The 18,072-nt window shown below is 59.5% G+C and overlaps 1 pseudogene across 1 annotated transcript; it reads right to left on the bottom strand.

The window, feature by feature from the left end:
• Window positions 1-3,742: 3,742 nt before the first annotated feature.
• On the bottom strand, window positions 3,743-16,436 carry LOC140897693 (von Willebrand factor A domain-containing protein 5A-like; annotated as a pseudogene). Its single transcript, XR_013634562.1, has 16 exons — window positions 16,368-16,436; window positions 15,264-15,324; window positions 14,948-15,149; window positions 14,556-14,773; window positions 13,874-14,046; window positions 13,080-13,194; window positions 12,391-12,562; window positions 12,190-12,278; window positions 11,807-11,951; window positions 10,517-10,596; window positions 10,165-10,279; window positions 9,889-10,039; window positions 9,138-9,241; window positions 6,322-6,458; window positions 5,754-5,863; window positions 3,743-4,588 (listed from the first exon to the last, which is right to left on the bottom strand). The product of XR_013634562.1 is annotated as a von Willebrand factor A domain-containing protein 5A-like (transcript).
• Between the last annotated feature and the right edge of the window lie 1,636 nt (window positions 16,437-18,072).

The raw sequence follows: 18,072 nt of genomic DNA, 5'->3' as shown, positions 1-18,072 counted from the left end.
CAAAATACCTTTAAAAACCTGTCCCTCTGGATACTAGGATTAGATGCTTTCGACAGTGTGACCCATCTCCTCTCTGTGCCTCAGTTTCAGCAAATGGGGCTGAGGTCTACAGTTGTGCCAGATGAGAGCTAAGTTTGGCACTTTGAAAGCAGCTTTATAGAAGCTAGATGTCCAAATCCCATTGAAATTCAGTCGGATTTAGGTGCCTAATTCCAGCCTAATTATTATTAATTTTAGGTCCCCAAATTTGAAAATGTTGGCCACAAATCAATCTTCCTAAAGCTGTTCATTTGGGAAAAGCAGAGGTTGCAATTTTCATTGAGGAGCAGGACGCTTAATGCTAAACGATTCTTTTGAACAGCCACGGATCACAGTTTCGCCAGGACACTCAGATTCCCAGCTGTTCCAAGGCCGGAAGGGACCCCTGGGATATAGTCTGTTCTGGGCATAGCACAGGCCAGAGACCCTCACCCACGGACCTCAGCGTGGCGGTGACGGCTGATCGTGTGTTGGAGGCACTGGACTGGCCCTCGGCACTCCCAGCTCAGTTCCTGGCTTTGCCCCAGACGCCCTGTGTGGCACTGAGTGTGTCGCTTAGATTGATGTTTTCCAACTAAATGTGATGGGAATTGTGTGCCCAAATCACCTAATCAGGATTGGAAAATATCAACCTTAAACTCTGGCTCCAGCTGAGGATCTGGCCCACAATCAGCCGTCACTCCATTGGAGTCACTGGGCAGATCCCCAGTTGGTGTGGCCCGGCCGTAGCTCCACTGGACTCATCTCAGAGGCATTTACCTACCCAGATAGACAATGGGGGCAAAACCTGTCCCCACTGAGATCAAAGGCCAAGCTCCCACTGGCCCTGTCTCACCAGGATTGGGGCCTACGTGCGTTCCGTGCTGGTGACTTAATACAAAGGCAAATCTTGGCGGGTGCCTGGGGCGCTGCGATCCCATCCACAGTCCAAGTGCCCCAACCAGCCCTTGCTGCTTAGGAGTTTTGACTGACAAATGGGAAGCATTTGGAAGAGAACCGGTAAAGAGAAAAGATGGAGAATACAGCAGATGTCCATGAAATTCTGGTTGCTTCATGCAGTCGCCAGAGGGCGGCAAAGGATAAGGAATGAGAAGGAAGCAGCATTATAGGGACTGGACAGGAGGGGATGACTCACTGGTCTCTTCTGGCCTTGGAATCTATGGGACCATCTCATCTTCCCTCGTGTGTAACACAGACCCTAGCACTGGTCGCATTCTGGGCTGTATTAACAGGAGTGTCGTATGTAAGACGCGGGAGGTAACTGTCCTGCTCTACTCGACCCTGGCAAGGCCTCAGCTGGGATACTGTGTCCGGTTCTTGGTACCACACTTAAGGAAAGATGTGGACACATTGGAGAGAGTCCAGAGGAGAGCAACAAAAATGACCAAAGAGTTAGAAAACCTGACCTGTGAGGAAAGGTTAAAATACTGGGCATGTTTAGTCTTGAGACCAGAAGACTGAGGGGGACCTGCCAACAGGCTTCCAATAAGCAAAGGGCTGTTCTGAAGAGGATGGTGATCCATTTTTCTCCATTGCCACTGAAGGGAGGAGAAGCAGCAATGGGCTTAATCTGCAGCAAGGGAGATTCAGGTTGGATATTAGGAAAAACTCGCTCTCTCTCTCTCTCTCAGGGTAATTGAGCTCTGGAACAGGCTTCCAAGGGAGGTTGTGGAATCCCTGTCACTGGAGGTTTTTAAAACCAGGTTGGACAAACACCTGTCAGGGATGGTCTAGGTTTACTCTCGCTGACTCAAAGATTAAAGGATTTATTCCAAGAGGAGGTGTGAAATATACATTTGATAAGTGAAGTTTCTTGCTCATAACTATTTCTGCTTCAGTAACTGACCAAGATGTTACCCTTCACGTATCTACCCTAGGGATTATACCGCACCCAACACTGTCGTATCCGACTCCCAAGTATTTTTCGAGTTATCCTCCTAGCACAACTGGAAGTGGGAATATCGTCTTCATCCTCATCCCTATTTTTCGAAGTGGAAACTGAGGCACAAAGCAATGAAGTGACTTACCCAAGGTCACGCTATGATTCGGTGATAGAGCTGAGAATTGAACTCAGCACTCATGTTGCCCAATCCAGTGCATCACTAGGATGCTCTCTGCAGGCCAGTCTTAGATATCGCACCCCATCAATATTTTGGGGACCACACTGTATTAAGTTTACGTATCATTGTGGGCCAGGAATTGTACATAACTCCATGGGGGAGGGCTATGCCAGCTCCTCCAGGAAACAAAAATACCAGGGGAGGGGTGAGTAAAGCAAAGCAACTTACCATCTATGTCTACACTGTACCCTACGCCCGGACTCTGACTCATGTCTGAGTCCAAGGCCCCCTTCTGCGTGCACACAGGTCAATCTGACTCAGAGCAGGAAGCACTGAGGGCCAGGGTCCTAGGATGCTGCTAGGTGGATGGGTCAGAGCCCGACTCCCACTGCAACTCGGGTCCAAGCCCTGTCATCGTGCAGTGTGGACACGGGTCAAGCCGCAGACCCAAGTCAGAAGGTCTGCACAGCGCAGCATGGACACATTAGCACAGCTGTGAGACCCAGGTCCAGCATTGTAAACCCAGGCTTCCAATGCAGTGTGGACTCTCAAGCACGGGCTTGGAAACACCGAGTCCACAAGCCTGGGTTTACGATGCAGTGTAGACACCCCACCGGAGACTGATCCGCTCCGCAGAAGTTCCACGCCCTCTGGGGGGTTCGCACACATTGGGTCAAGCTGGCTTTTCCAGAAACGAGGAAACAAAGAAAGGACTTTTGCTCTGAAAGGATGAGCTTGAACTGACTCGGAACCATCGACTGACAGGACCTTCTGGGCTGGCGGAAGCGTTGGAAAGTCTCTGACCTGCTGGGGCCCCATAAGACTGACGGGTGACTCCTGCTATGCTCAGCGTGTTTACATCGGTTTCTTGTCATTATTATGTTTTCTCTGTGATGCTTTTACCACAGTAGAAGCCAGAAGTCCTGAGTCCCAGTCGCCCCTACTCAACCCACTAGGCCACATTTGCTTCCAGGAACCAAAACAGAACCCGGGAACGCCATGGGCCAGTCCCCTGCTCTAGTCGCTAGCATGCCAAGCCCAGCCAGAGCCAAGGAGAGGACCTAGGACCCAGGACCAGATGGGAACAGATGGGGCATTACAGGCTGGAGGGTTCATACATTAATGAGTATGCTACAGTACGTGAGGCTATTTATGGTCACATACGTGTGAGTACAGACGGTCGTATGATTCTATTTAGTTATTCTTTGTGTGGATTTTCTATCTATCTATCTAAAGGCTCAGAAATACAGACTGGCTCTGCTTCAAAGTTCACTGGAGTCAGCTGGAAGCTGGGATATCCAAAGGCGCAGAAGGGAGCTAGGCAATCAGCTTCTACCAATGGAGTTTATCTAAAGACCACTGGAAAGACTCACTCCGGCTGGAGTTTTCAATGGGAGCTGGTTCCCCAGCTGTCTGTGAAAGAGCCTTTCCTCTGACTTCAGTGGGTTTGGAACAGGATAGTAGGTTGGGATTTTCATTTTGCAAAAGCCTCGTAATATGGGCTGAAATACTGTGCCCGCTGGAGTCGAAGACAAAACAGCCTTTGATTTCAATGGCGCCAGGGTGTCACTGCTGGTATTCAGAGTAACAGCCGTGTTAGTCTGTATTCGCAAAAAGAAAAGGAGTACTTGTGGCACCTTAGAGACTAACCAATTTATTAGAGCATAAGCTTTCGTGAGCTACAGCTCACTTCATCAGATGCATATCGTGGAAACTGCAGCAGACTTTATATATACACAGAGAATATGAACCAATACCTCCTCCCACCCCACTGTCCTGCTGGTAATAGCTTATCTAAAGTGATCATCAGGTGGGCCATTTCCTGGTATTGAAGTTCCACTATTCACAGCGGGAAGTGAGAATTAAGATCTCTGAATTCCGTCTGGCCTTTGGAGAAATCTCCGTCCCAGGGCAGCATTCCTTCAGGCCTTAAGGCAATTAATCTATTACCTAGTATCTTAATCCTTCCCTGGAGTCGCTGCGCAATGTGGCTGTAAATTGAATTTGTTGAGTTGCCTTCTCGGACACGGAAAGGCTGAAATAGGGACACCACCCAGCACGGAGTCATATGCTGAAAGCTGTTCAAAGGAGGTCAGTGCTGGCTAACATGAAATGGGAAAACTGTTTGCTTCTTCCTTATGTTCCTGCAGTTTCTTGATAAAAACAGCACTTTCTTTCCAGGGAATTAACCAGCTGAGGTCTTTCATCGTTTGCTTGAGTCCCAGGATGTCCTGAGAAGGGCCCGGTGCTGCCCAGGATGGACACAGCGTGAGCATTAACCGTCGAGATGGACGGTCAGGTTTTGAAGCATTTCTTCCTGTGGTAGAGAATTCAGCAGCTGGTGAATGGGGACAGATTCACAACACGCAGCATGGGGCAAGCTTCCTCCATCTGCTGTCTGGTTCCACCTTTCAGCCTTCATCACAGAATTGCACTTGCCAACACAGCACTGTTCAGCTGGAAAATGTCTGACCAGCTCTAGTCTGGACCTAGGCAGAGAGGAAATGAAGAATTAAGCCAATCACTGTGCTCGTGTTTGCGTTCAGGATTGTCCAGTGAAGAGAAAACTGCCATTACAACAAAAGGAGGTCATGTTTGGAAAAGCAAAGATCCGGTTGGTCTGGCTGGCTGTCCAGTAGCTGAACTCCGTGCAGATGGGACTAGGTTGACACTGGATGGCTCATGCAGGGCGAGGTCAGTGCAGCCACCTCTGGGGTGGGGGCCGGGGGCTGTTTACAGAGGGACCCCTCAGTCATTTGTAAAAAGCGAAGAAATGTGTGACATTGATGCAGGTGATACCAAGGACTCCCCCACAATGCGGAGAGGAGGTGGCGGCTGTGAGCAGCGTGGGGGTTACTGAACAGTGGGTCAGAGTGGGGTGGAGCCGGGGGACAGCCATTGCTCCTCTTCAGCCAGCGAGAGGCAGATGCATCCGAACTGGTGGCAGAGATGGGATCCCAGCTGGGGGTTTACTCCGGGCTGGGCACAGGCCAGCCAAGTGGGTCTGCACCCAGTGTCCCCTACTGGCCCTCGGGCTCCCAGTTGGACGCCCAGGGTAGTTTGGGGACCGGGTGTGGGGATCCTAGAGGGGGCTCAGAGCCTGAAGATGGCAGGGCCAACACTGCAGCCCAGCACGGCATTGGCGGCTTCCAGGCACTCGCCCAGCCGGTCCCCTGAAATGAGAGCGGGGTACTGGAGAGACACCAGCCTGGGGAACAAGGGGAGGGCCTGGGGAAAAAGGGAACAGAGCTCACAGCATTTGGGGAACTGGCGTGGGGGTTGGGAAGCTGGGAATTAAAGGTGCTGAGGGGCGGGGCACAGAAACCCCAGAAGGGTGCTGGGATTGGGATGGGGAGAGGCTGAGGATGGGGGCTCTCGAGGGCTGGGCTGTGGGGCCCTGGGGGGCAGGAATCTCAGGAATGGGAGCCCTGGGACCCATGGGGCACAGGCTCTCAGGGCCCTGAAGGGGGCTGAGCTATGGGACATGGGGGGCAGGCTCATGGCTCTGGGCCGTGGGGACAGGGGCATGAGGATGGAGGTTCCTGGGGCCCAGGCTCAGGGGCCCCATGGGGCAGGGGCTCTCAGGGTCGAGACCCTGGACCCTGTCCCTGCCCCCCACCCCCCAGGCTCCCTTTCACCTGCTCAGTCCCGCACCCAGCCCACAGCCTTGGCCTCCAGTAGCTCGACTCGTCACGCTGCCCCACGGCCCGGCCGTGCAGCCAGACCATGGCCAGCACTGTGGCCCAGATGCTGGGGGTCACGTCCTGTGTGGGGCGGGATAGAGACAGCCTGAGTCAGCGCCCAGCCTGGTCCCCTCCCCTGACCTCCATCCCTCACCCAGCCCTCCCCCTTCCCTAGGGACCCCCCACTCCATCCCCCCACCCCGACTCAGAGGGTTCCTATCGCCCCCGCTCCCCCTCCATGGACCCTCTACCCAGATGCCCAGGGCCATGTCCAGGGAGTAGAGAGATGGCCTGAGACAGAGCCCAACCTGGGTGCCTCTACCTGGCCCTGGGCCCCCTCGATCCAATGCTCCGACCCCGTTAGGGGGTTCCCAGCCCCCTGATCTCGGCCCGTCTCGCCCACTGGGCTCCAGGTTCAGGGGACCTTTAATCCAGTCACCCTCAGACTACCCTCCCCAATCTCATCTGGGAGCAGAAAACAGGCCCAACCCATGGCACCTGCCCCCGATCTCTCCCCTCTCCTCTGCACCCCCGCTCACCTCACTGGGTATCCTCACCCTGGCGTCGGTCTCGCTCACCCCCAGCACAGCAGCCAGATGGGGGTCCAGGTTCCACCAGACTTCGGCATTTTGCAGAGACACCAGCCTCAGCAAGGGAGACTCCTCCGGTGCCCACTCTGGGGAGAGACACAGGGAGATGGGGCTGGCACAGGGTTGTGGGTACGGAACAGCGACATGGCCTGTCCAGGCTGGGGGACAGCCAACAACCTTAACTGTCACCCTCTGTGTGTCCTTAACTCTGTCCCTCCATGGGTGTCCTTAACCTGCTCTTCTGCACCCTTAACCCCACCACAGTCATCCTTAACTCTGTCCCTTCTTGCACCCATGGGATGACAATTAACTTTCAATCAGAGATAGGCACCCAACTCCCTGTGAATGTTCCTACACAGACATTAATTCCACGACCCCACGCTGTTTCTCAAACACAGTCTGACCCCAGGACCATCCCCCACTACAACCTGTGATACAGACCTACGTCCGGAGAGAGACACAAGAGTCTAAAGGGGTAGCGGGGGATGGGATGTTTCAGAGTCTATATGATATTATAGCCATGCATGGGCCAGGGTTACGGGGCAGAGTTAACGTTATCTGGGCTACAGTCACTTTGTATTTCCAAACTCTCCAAATGCAGGCTTTAAGGTTACCTTCACTTTAAAATTTCTGCCTTTTGGGGGTTTCTTCGTTTATAAACCAGAAGGTGCCAATAAAGACTTTTGCCCCTGAACTCGCCTGTACAAACATCCAAGCTCAGATCCAGCTTCACAAGGTTTTTTTTTTTGCCTGGGAATTTCCCTCTGGGTTTATTTCACAGAAAACTGCTCAGAGACATTCCTGTTATGAAAAACTACCGATCCCACCCCCCCGCCACTCCCCACACACATCCTTAGCTCACTGACACAAACCTTACACCCCAAATTCCACCTTCACAGAGTTTTTTGCCTGGGGGTTTCCTTATTTTTTTATTCATTTTCTTTCAACATAATTTGCATCACGACACAAAAAAAAACAGCCAAGAATTCCCCCTCCCTCAGCGACACAAAGGTTTTTCACCCAGGAATTTCCTTCGTTTTCTATGTCGTTTTTAAAGACTTGCACAGCTCCGTGACCTTCAGGGCACATGGGTCTCTAACCCGAAGAAGCGTCACCCTGGCGTTGACCCACCCCCGGAGTCCTGACTCCCAGCCCCCTTCACCTTTCTGGGGTGCCATCTCCGGTGGGGCCCCCTGATTGCAGGACTGTCTGCCCTTGGGGGCTGAGCTTTGGGAGGCCACAGAGCCAGGACAGGCGATTGCGAGGGAGATGGCCGGCGCTGGACTTTGGGAGCTGCAGGCATGCGTAGCAGTGGTACTCACGTGCTGCAGCCAAGTCACGGGACAAGAGCCCGAAGACAGACCCAGAGAAGCAAAGGGAGGGAAGAGAATTCTGTCCCCCCCGCCAGGCACTTAGAGCCAACGCACCGCTGGGACCCCTCCTCCATACCCCCCAGCCCCTTTCCCCGAGATGGGACCTCCCCACACCCAGCCCCATCCTCCTCTCCCCACAGCTCCATCACAGGAAGGATCTCCCAGCTCCTGCCCCTTCCCCCCTGACTGCGACCCCCAGATCCAGTCCCCACAGCCCCATTCTTCTCCCACCAGCCAGGACCCCTCCTCCAGCCCCAAGGGATGCAGGGGTGGGTGCTGCGCTCCATGGATGATGGCAGGATGCCGGGGGGCGAGAGGCCCCCTACTAGCCAGGTCTGCTCATGACAGCAATGTGCCCGCCCCTCCTGTCCCGGCCTCTATCTGGGTTGGTCTGTCTGTCTGACTGGGTCTGTTTCTCTCTCTGTGTCTCTCCGTCCTGTCCCTGTCTGGGTCTGTCGGCTGATTCTCGGTCTCTGTCCCTGTCTGACTCTGGGTCTCTGCATGCCTGTCTGCTTCTGTCCATCTGTCTGACACAGGTCCCACTCTTCTGGCTGGGGGACACACACACCCCCCCCCATGTGCTAGTCCCCGTCTCACCCTGCCAGCGCCCCTGCTCTCCCCATGCCCCAGAGGTATGGGGATTGGGGTCGCCGTTGCCCTGGAGCAGGGAGGGGACAGCACAGCCCCCGGGAGTCAGGGGGGCAAGGAGAGGGCCAAAGGGACATTATCCCGTAAACATGACGCCCCCCGCATGCCCCTTCTGGGTCCCCCCCTCTTACACTGGGATCCCCTCTGTGCTGGGATCCCTCCCTGAATTGCGCCCCTCCCTGGCGCCAGGTTCCCCCTCCCATCCGAGTTCCCCCCACATGCTGGGTCCCCCCGTGGCGCCAGGAGCCCCAGCCCCTTCGGGGGTTACCTGCCAGCGGGACATCCCGTCTCACCAGCAGCCCCTGCACCAGCTGCCCCCGCTCCATGTCCACCCCCACGTAGGCCGTGAGGGAGCAGACGACCCCCAAGCTCAGGCTGGCCTCCAGTGCCCGGCGCCCGTCCCCCTCCAACCCCGCGCCCACGGCCCCCTCCAGCTCCAGCAGCAGCGACTTGGCAGCCAGCCGGTGAACGGGCAGCCTGTGCCAGGGAGAAAGATTCACGGGGTCAGCCCTGGACACCTGGGTTCCAGCCGCTGTGGGGAGGGGAGCAGGGTCTAGCGGGATGGGGGTGGGTGGGTGCCAGGACTCCTGGGTTCTATCCTCGCCCCAGGAAGGGAGTGGGGTCTAGTGGTCACAGAAGGGGGCTGGTCCCATCCTGTCTCTGTTCTGTTGGGGTGAGGACTTGGGGGGGCAGGACCCAGCTGCCTGGGGTGGGGGATGGGAGCCAGGGGAGCATTGCTGTCACCTGTCTCCATCCTGTGGCTGCAGGGAGAACTGCAGCGTGTCCTTGTAGGTCTGGTCCTGGATGCGGTACTGCAGGGTGATGCCCCCCATGGGAATGTCTGGGGGCTGCGGGGAAAGAAAGGTGGTCAGAGGTGGAATGCAAGGGGGGAGAAGATGCCCTGGGACCCCTCAGACCCAGCTTACAGAATGAAGGGGGCAAATACACCCAATTAACACCAGTTGGAGGGGCTGGCTTCGTAAGCCCAATGGCCGGCATTAGGGTCCAGAGATAACAATCCCCATTGAGCTCAATGGGGCTGGGGTAGCACAGAGACTTCCAGCCCAGTGGCCATCATCAGAGGTCAGAGTTATCAATCCCCACCGAGGTCTCGTCTACACTACATACTTTGGTAGAACTACATCGCTCAGGGGCATGAAAAATCCACACCCATGAGCGGCGTAGTTACACCGACCGTAGCCCCCCGTGCAGACAGTGCTACGTTGGCAGGAGATGAACATTTGTAGTGTAGACCGGCCCTGAGATCAATGCAGCCAGGCTAGTACAGAGACCTGCAGCCTAATGGCCACCGTGAGAGGTCAGATTTATCAATTCCCATTCAGATCAATGGGGCTGGGGTAACACAGAGACCCCTGGCCCAATGGCCATCGTAAGGGGTCAGAGTTATCGCCCAGGAGGGGACTGTGGGGCTCCTGGCTCAGTCACTGACCCCAAGTCCTGGGGGCATCCCAGTGCGGGGACCTCACTCTCTCACCTGGGGCTACCCGCGGAGCTGGGCGTAGACAAGGCACCGCTGCCCAGCAAAGATCACCTCGGGGTCCCAGTGCACCAGCTCGGCCTGCATCCCAGCTCAGTGAGATCCCGGTCACCGCCGGCTGCAGGGCCCGCTTCAGAGACTGCAGCACCTGGTGGGGGACCGGGACACACAGGGTGGGCCAGGACGCCTGGGTCTTATCCCCAGCTCTGGAGGGGAGTGGGGTCTAGTAGGCTCGAGTGGGGGAGCTGGGAGCCAGGATTGCTGGGTTCTCACCTTGGGCTGCATGCGGTTCTGGCCGGTGATGAACTCGGCGCTGCCCCCGACTGCCCGGGCGATGCCTTTGATCAGAGCCGTGGAGGCCCCATCCCCGATGCCGAAGGAGAAGCACCTGCTGGGGGGCAGAGACCGGATTGGGAGGGGCAGAGCTGGTGGGGCCCATCCAGTGCTCTGGGGGGGGCAGGGCAGTTGGAGAGGGGCCAGTAGGGCTGGCTGGACTGGGGGGGGCTCCCCATGCTAGCGGGGCTGGGTGGCAGGGTGAGGCAAAGTGTTGGGCAGATGCTGGGCATTATGGTGGTGGGGGGGCCACATGATGGCAATGCTAATGGGGTTAGGCACCCTCAGTTACCTGTGGGTCCCCCGGTGATGCTGCACCTCTGCGATGATGTCCTGGGTGTTCTCTGCCTCCTCGTCCGTAAACACGAACAGCTGAGCGGGGGAGAGACACTGTCAGAGCCGGGGACCCCAACCCCCCCAGAAACACCCCCACCCTGTTGGGAACGGGAGCAGCCCCTCGGAGAGTCTGCCCCACTGACCCTCCCAGAGATCCCCAGCCCCATCCCTCCCCTCCCAGAGATCTCCCCTGAGGGGCTGACAGACAGGGACTGCTGACCTCCCCTATCTCTGTGACCCCCAACCCCTAGGCATGACCCCAACCCCCACCCATCACATGTTCACCAGCCCCTGGAGACAAGAACCCACTGACTGCTGTGGGCACTTTTCCAGGAGCTCCCTCCTGACCCCCCACCAGTGACCTCCCTGCCCCTCCCGGCTGCAGGGCACCCCCCAGAGCTGGGCACAGCACAAAGCGCTGCCCCTCCCAGCTCTATACAGAGGTATCCGCCCCCAGCAGTTGCTACCTACCACGCCCTGCTCACACCCCATCTGGCCCAGAGCCCCAGGCCCACTCCAAGCAACCTCTTGGCCCCGCTCGGCTGCCCCACAGGGCCCCCAGCCCCTCTCCGATCCCCTCTCCCAGGGTCTCCCCCTTCAACAGCTGAGGGGAGCGGGGGGTGGGGGGAGGGAGGGCTGGCAAGGAGGCGCCTGTAATGGCGTATGGCCCACAGCAACAGCTGGGAGCAAACACCCCATGGGCGGCAGCGGGGCACTGGGAGTGGGGCGGGGGGCTCAGAGTTACTGCAGAGAATCCTTCCCAGGGGGCTGGCTGGGGGGGTCTCACCCCCATCCTCTGGGCAAGCTGACCCCCACGTGTGGGGTGGGGAAGGGATTTTCCCCTGGCTCAGACTGGCAGAGACCCGAGGGGGTTGGTCTCCCTCAGCAGCCTGGGGCACTCACTGGTTTGAACTGGAGCAACTGGGGGGAGTCGCTGTGACCTGACGCCTGTAACTCAGGGTTTGGGGGTGCCGGTGACTCAGCCTGAGAGGTGGGGCTGTCCCCGGGGGGAGCGAGGAGCTGAGCACTGTCACGGGGCGGGGGGGGGGGGGGGGGGGGGATGGCGGGCGAGGAGCTGGGGCCTGATGAGATGATCATGATGTTCCCTTCGGTCCTGAAAGTCTGTGAGTCTGTCCCCGCAGGCCCGCATCCCTCTCTGAGACCCCCCACATCACCCCTCGGCCCCACAATCACTCTCCAAGCCCTTCCCAGGATGCCCCTCCGGCTGGCCCTGGCACCCCGGCACCTGGTGTGGGTGCCCGTCCCGGCAGGGGCTGCGGTAAATGGCTCATAGCGGCTCCAAGATCTCGGTGCCCCCCAGGTGAGCCTGGAGCAGCTGGAGGCGCTGCAGGGACTCGGCCTTGGTCTGCTGGGTATTCTCCACGCTCTGCCTGCGGGGGGCGCCGACAGGTCTGGGGCTGGGACAGCCGGAGCCAGGGACACCCTGCCCCCAGCCAGCCCTGCCCCCTCACCCACCGACACCCCTGTCCCCTAACCAGCCCTTCCCCCAACCCACAGACACACTCTGTCCCATAACCAGCCCTGCCCCCTAACCAAGAGACACCCTCTGTCCACTAACCAGCCTTGCCTCCTAACCCAGCCAGACCCCTCCCTGCCCTTCGGACTCACGGGTAGAACGACTCGAACTCAGACCCAAAGCCATAGATGTTGAAATAATAGCCCAGGGGCAAACTCTTCAACAGCAGGACCAGGGTCTCCTGGGGACAGACAGACGGATGGAGAGTCAGCCCCACGGGCCCAGCCAGCCTGGGCTGCTCCCCTGGCACGGCCCCACGAGCCCATCGAGCGCAGCCTCCCGCCCGGCCGTGCCTTGGTGCTGTTGATGCACTGGCGGGACAGGTCTCTGCGTCCATGGGGCAGGCTGTGCTGCCGGAGCGGCCCAGCAGGAGGACGAACTCCCCGGCCCGCCTCTGGGCCGGCACCGCCTTGGGCACTCTGGGCAGCAGGGTCATCATCACGGCCGGGTCGCCCATCAGGCAACCTGCAGGGAGATGGGGGCCAGCCCCCAAATGGGGTGGGCATGGGGTCGAGTCCCTGTGAGCCGCCCCCTCAGAGCCCCATGACTCAGAGCCGCCCCCCAGAGACCCACCCCCACTGCTCTGTCCCTCCCCCACCCCCTCTCTCTTTAGATCCCCCCACCCCCAATACCCAGCCCCCCAGGGCCTGCTCTCCCATACCCAGTTCTCCCCCATGCCTCCCAAACCTGCAGTGCTCCCCAGTGCCCGCCTGCTCCCAGACACCCCGCCCTGCCAATGCCAGCTCTGCCAAGACCCCCCGCTCCTGTCCCCTGACCCTCGCCTGCCCCCAGATTCCCCCAGCATCTACCTACATCAGTCCTAGGACCCCCCATTCCCCCATCATCCCCCTCATTGCCCTGTGCCCCCCCCGATCCCATGTCACCGCTCAGCACCTACCTCACCCTCCCCAGATCCCCACCCCATGGATCCCCCTCTGCGCCCCCGCCCAGGGGTAGTAGGGTTCAGGATCCCCTCCCGCACCTGGCTCGGCTCCGGGCAGCCCGGCCTCCAGCACCGCGCTGGGTTTGGGTGGCTCCGCGTAATACACCAGCAGCTCCAAGTCCCGGTCCCACGGGGGGGCCTGGGCCAGCGACACCTGGGGGGCGACAGACACACAGTCACCTCCACACGGGTCCTGGGGGGGCAGGGTCCCGCTGGCTCTTGCGCTCAGCTCGGCACCCCGCAATGGAGACGGGGGGGGGGCAGACCGTGGGAACGCTGGCTGGGCCCCCCCGGGTTAGGTGGAGAGAAAAGAAGGAAGAACAACCCCAAAGGCCAATGTGGGAATTTGGATTTTCCTGGTGAAAAATTGCAAAAATTTGACATTTTGGGGGGGCTAAATCTTTCCAATTTGGGGGTGACATTTTCCTGGTCCCCCCACCTCCATTTACTTCCACTGAGAAACAAGGCGAGGGAAAATCCCAGACACTAAAGACTTACAGAGCCCAGCGACTGCCAGGGATTTCATCCCCAAACTGGCAGATTTCCACCTGTCCAGATTTTCCCCAGAGAAATTGGGAAATTCCCCAAATCCGTTGGAGTCGCTCAATTCCCCCACCCCCATAATCACCCAAAGAGTCTGGCCATGCTCCCCCTTTCGGGACCCACCCCCTGCCCTACACCACATCTCTCACCCCCTGGGACCTCCCCCACCGCCCACAGCCCCGTTCCCTGGAACCCACTCCTCGCCCCAGAACCCTCCCCGCTGCCCCCACCCCCAGCACCCTCCTCCCAGTGGGAATGGCTGGGACCCAGGTGTCCGGATGAGCCCTTACCTGGGCAGTGGTGGTCCCTGGCTGTATAGCTAAGGGGGCTGAGGGGGCAGTTGGAGAGCAGTGGATGCTGTGGGGGCGACTGCAGCATGGCGCTTAGGCTCAGGGTGTAGGGCAGCTCCCCGTGAGGACCCGCGGGACCTCCTGGGGTGATGTTCTCCCCATCCCACCCACTGCAGAGAGGAGACCCAGGGGTGAAGGGCCAGGGGGCTGGGAGAGTGGGGGGAAGAATGGGGAGTATGAGGTATTGGGGGTGTATTGGGCTGGGATATCAGGGGATTTCAGGATGGCTGGGGTGGGTCACATACACTAGGGCAGGGACTGCAGACCCTGGGGGGGGCACTTGCCACAGGGAACACAGTAGTGGCCTATTGGGCATTATGAGGGCTATGTGGGTCTTTCAGTGTGGGGTACATAGAAGGGGCTATGGAGATTTCAGGGACTTACAGACTGTGGGATCACTCACCGTGGGGTGTGTAGCTGGGGTTCTGGGGGCTATGTGGTACAGGGAGCTATGCGGGATCTAGGCCACCAATAGGCCTGGTTTCAACATGAGGCATGTCAAAAGGGGTGCAGCATGGCCGGAAGCACACAGCCGGGGTACAGGGGAGTATGGGGGGGATCTGTGGGTCTCACTGGAGGGCATGTAGCGAGGCTGCAGGGGGATCTGTGGGTCTCACCGTGGGGCGTGTAGCGAGGGTGCAGCACGGTTGGCAGCACGTAGCGGGCGGCCCCATCATGCTCCAGCAGCAGCTCGTAGGTGTAGCTCAGGGTCAGCATCGCCTCCTCCCCGGGGGACAAATTCCCCAGAGAGCAGCTGAACATGTCGCCCCCGGCCTCCTCCTGCTGCAGCAGGAACGAGCTCTGCCCCCCGGCCAGCGCATCCCCATGCAGCTCCTGTGCCTGCTGGAGAGACGGGGTCACCTCGAGATCCCCCTGCCCCCCAAGATCCCCTGCCCTCCCGACGAGCACATCCCTGGACAGCTCATGCACCTGCCGGGAGAGATGGGGTCACCCCGAGATCCCCCCAGCCCGGCCCCCTCCTCTCTCCCCCCCGGGACCCCTGCCCCCCAGCACCTGTCTCTTCTCCTGGAGCTGGGCCTGGATGCAGGCCCCCCGCAGCCAGGCCTGGAAGGCATCGACAGCGCCTCAGCGTCCACGGGGCATTTGAACACGGCCTCCACGGGCCCCGGCTCCTCGTTCCTGTGGAGCAGCTGGCAGCCCACGTCCGCCACAAAGCCTCGGATCAACACCGACACCGAGCTGTGGTGCAGGGGCACTGGGGGGAGGGGGATATCGGCTACAGACCCCCCATGGGCATGGGGGGAGGAGCCATGTCAGCCATGGGGCCACCCTCCCCCTCATGGCACCGTCCCCCGCAGCCCTGACTCACCCGGCTCCTTGGAGCTGGTCAGGAGGCCGCAGCTCATCATCTCGGCTCCGGGGTCGGGGATCTGTGTGAGGGGAAGCGGGGGAGGGGGGTGAGATAATGGGGTTCCCATGGAAACTGATGGCCACAGGGTGCCCTGACCCCCCCCCCCCCCCCACACACACACACACACACTCGGCGATGGCTCTGAGACCCCAGCCCCACCCCCCTGCTCAGCCAGGTCCTGTGGCAGGGAGTCCCACAGGCCCAAGCTCCCGAGATCAGAGTCACGGCTCTGCCCCAACTGCACCAGCCCCCGGCAGGGAGGGGCAGGCAGGGACTGGGGTACAGCTGGCAGTTGGGGGATGGAGAGAGAAACACAGGGAGGTAAATGGGGATGGATGGACAGATGGAAGGAAGGAGAGGTGCGGGGGTCAGACGGACAGACAGAATGAAGGGAGATGAGGGACTCGTGCGTTAGAACGAGGGGGCTGGGAGCCAGGACTGCTGGGTTCTATCCCCAGCCCCTGGGGGGCCTCTGGAGCAGTGACAGGGGGTGCAGGGGACCTGGGTCGGTCACTGGGGGGGTGTTAACCCAGCTAGGCCCTTCTCCCCGCTGTCGCCCTGCGGAGAAGCAGAGGTTTGTGGAGCAGGCTCCAGCTCCTGGCCGTTCTTGGCAGGGACACGGCCCTGCTATTTACTCAGCTTTCACCCCAGGCTGGAGCAGTCGCCATAGACCCCCCGCCCCAAGGTCAGGGTCGGTGCCCCTCCTTGCAAAAAGGGAGGGTTGAGATTTGTGTCCTCGCACCGGCCAGGCACCACGGGGATGGCCCCTGGGAAATCCACGCAGGGAGAAGCGCGGAAAGGGAGGGTGGATCGTGCGGGGGAGGGGGAGGAGCAGAAACGTTTCGGGGTCACCTCCCTCCAAACACCCCCAAACCCGCCCGGCACGCAGGGCCCCGCAGCCAGGGCGGGGAGACTCTGCAGGAGCGAAACCCTCAGTCGGGGGATGGACCCAGACCAGGGGGTGGGGGTCCCTGGACACGGAGGGGAAGGGGGCTAGGACCAGTGGGTCCAGGCCCCCCAGGGGAGGGGGCCCGACTGGGGCCCGATCCGCACCCCCGGTACCTTCTCGCTCCCTCTCTGAGCAGCGAAGCCCTGAGCCAGGCTGGGAGGGAGAGTGTCCCCGCGAGCCCCGCCCCCCGCCAGGGAGCGTCTGCAAACGCCTCACCCCCAACCCAACCCAGCCAGGGAGCGTCTGCAAACGCTTCACCCCCCAGCCAAGGAGCGTCTGCCAGCTCCCCATTTAGCTTCTATAACCCAGGGACCGTCTGCACAGTTGGCGGCCCCCGATCCCCGACCCGGGAGCCAGGGACCGTCTGCAAACTCTTCGCTCCACACATCCTGCCATTTCCCATCCTTGAACTGGGGCTGGGGAGGGGGGGTCTCCAAACTGCTCCTTGCTCCTTCCTGTCCCTTTATGGTGCAAAAAGCCGGGAGGATTGTGGATGCAAATGTTTCAACTCCAAGATACCCCTTTCCCATCAGGGTATTCACCCCACACTCTCCATCCAGGGGCAGTGGTGGAAGAGGGGGGAGAACCCGTCAGTCGACCATCACACCTTCCTCTCAGTAGCGAGAAGGCATCCGAGAGACATGAGGAAGCTCGGCCACATGTGGGGAAGGGAGGGGGGAATTTTCCACCCACCGCGTTTCCTCTGGGGTCTCTGCAGAACCTGCCCTTAATGTCCTGGTGGATGGTGCTGGATCTGCCCCCCCGCCCTGAGTCCTCTGTGGGTGGGAGCCCAGAGCTGGGGCAGAAAGAGGCCCCCCCCTCCACACACAGCCCCACCCCCACGGACCTCTGGCCAGGGGGGAATCATTGTAATGGGGAGGTGGGAGGTCAGTCTCCATGGTCCCTCCAGACCTCACTCTCTCTGCTGAGGCTGCCAATGAGGTAGCGCCCGGGGGATGCGGCATCTTCTCCCCTACGGCCTGAGCTGGGACGCGTCGCTCTTCCACCCCCACGGAAGTGGCTCTGGACCATAGCTGCTGCTGGGGCAGGTTCATAGGATGCACCTGTGAACAGGGCAGCCTGACCCACCCAGGGGATGACACGGGGGGTACCCAGGGATCCCCCCTTCCTTGCAATTCCAAACATCACAGTGTGAGAGGAGGAGGATCCCCACCCCCCACTCCCTGATACCCCCTCACCCTCGCTGCGAGCATTTCAGCAAGGAAAGGAGACGTCATTAAATGTGGGGGACACCGGCCTGGGGAGAAGCTGGAGAGAGGCTGGAAGGGAAGAGAAGAGAAGAGGTGTGAGCTCCAGGGAGGGGATCGGGGTGCAGAGGGATGGAGGGATGCTGGGCGGGGGATCTCCAGAAAGACAGACAGAGGGATGCGGGCCGAAGGAGGTCACTTACCCAGCACAAGTAGAAGGAGAGTTAGTTCCATCCTGAGCTGGCAGGCGGATGCGGGATCGAACAAAGGCACCTCAGGCCCGATGGTCCTCGAGGGCCCGGAGAGCAGAGCTGGAGAGCAGAAAAGGGCACTGGAGGAATGGGAGAAAAGTCAGTATGACGGCTGGGACATGGGCAGCCAGACCTCGTGGTCAGAGGCTGAGTCCACACTCACAAGACAGGAGTCGAGAGTCAGCTGGGTCAGGACACTGGAAGAGCAGAAGCAAAAGACCAAATTGTGTTCAGAACCTTAAATCAGATGAGTCACCCCGAGTCAGGATGCCAGGAAATCAAGCCTGGGGAGTGGGAGCAGGAACAGCTAACACACAGTCCAGAGGGGGCAGGGGGGAGCTCGGGTGTTCAGACAGCTT

Source organism: Lepidochelys kempii, chromosome 14, assembly GCF_965140285.1.
Source record: "Lepidochelys kempii isolate rLepKem1 chromosome 14, rLepKem1.hap1, whole genome shotgun sequence".
In the NCBI taxonomy this organism is placed as follows: domain Eukaryota; kingdom Metazoa; phylum Chordata; order Testudines; family Cheloniidae; genus Lepidochelys; species Lepidochelys kempii.
This window is presented reverse-complemented; position numbering and strand designations above follow the sequence as displayed.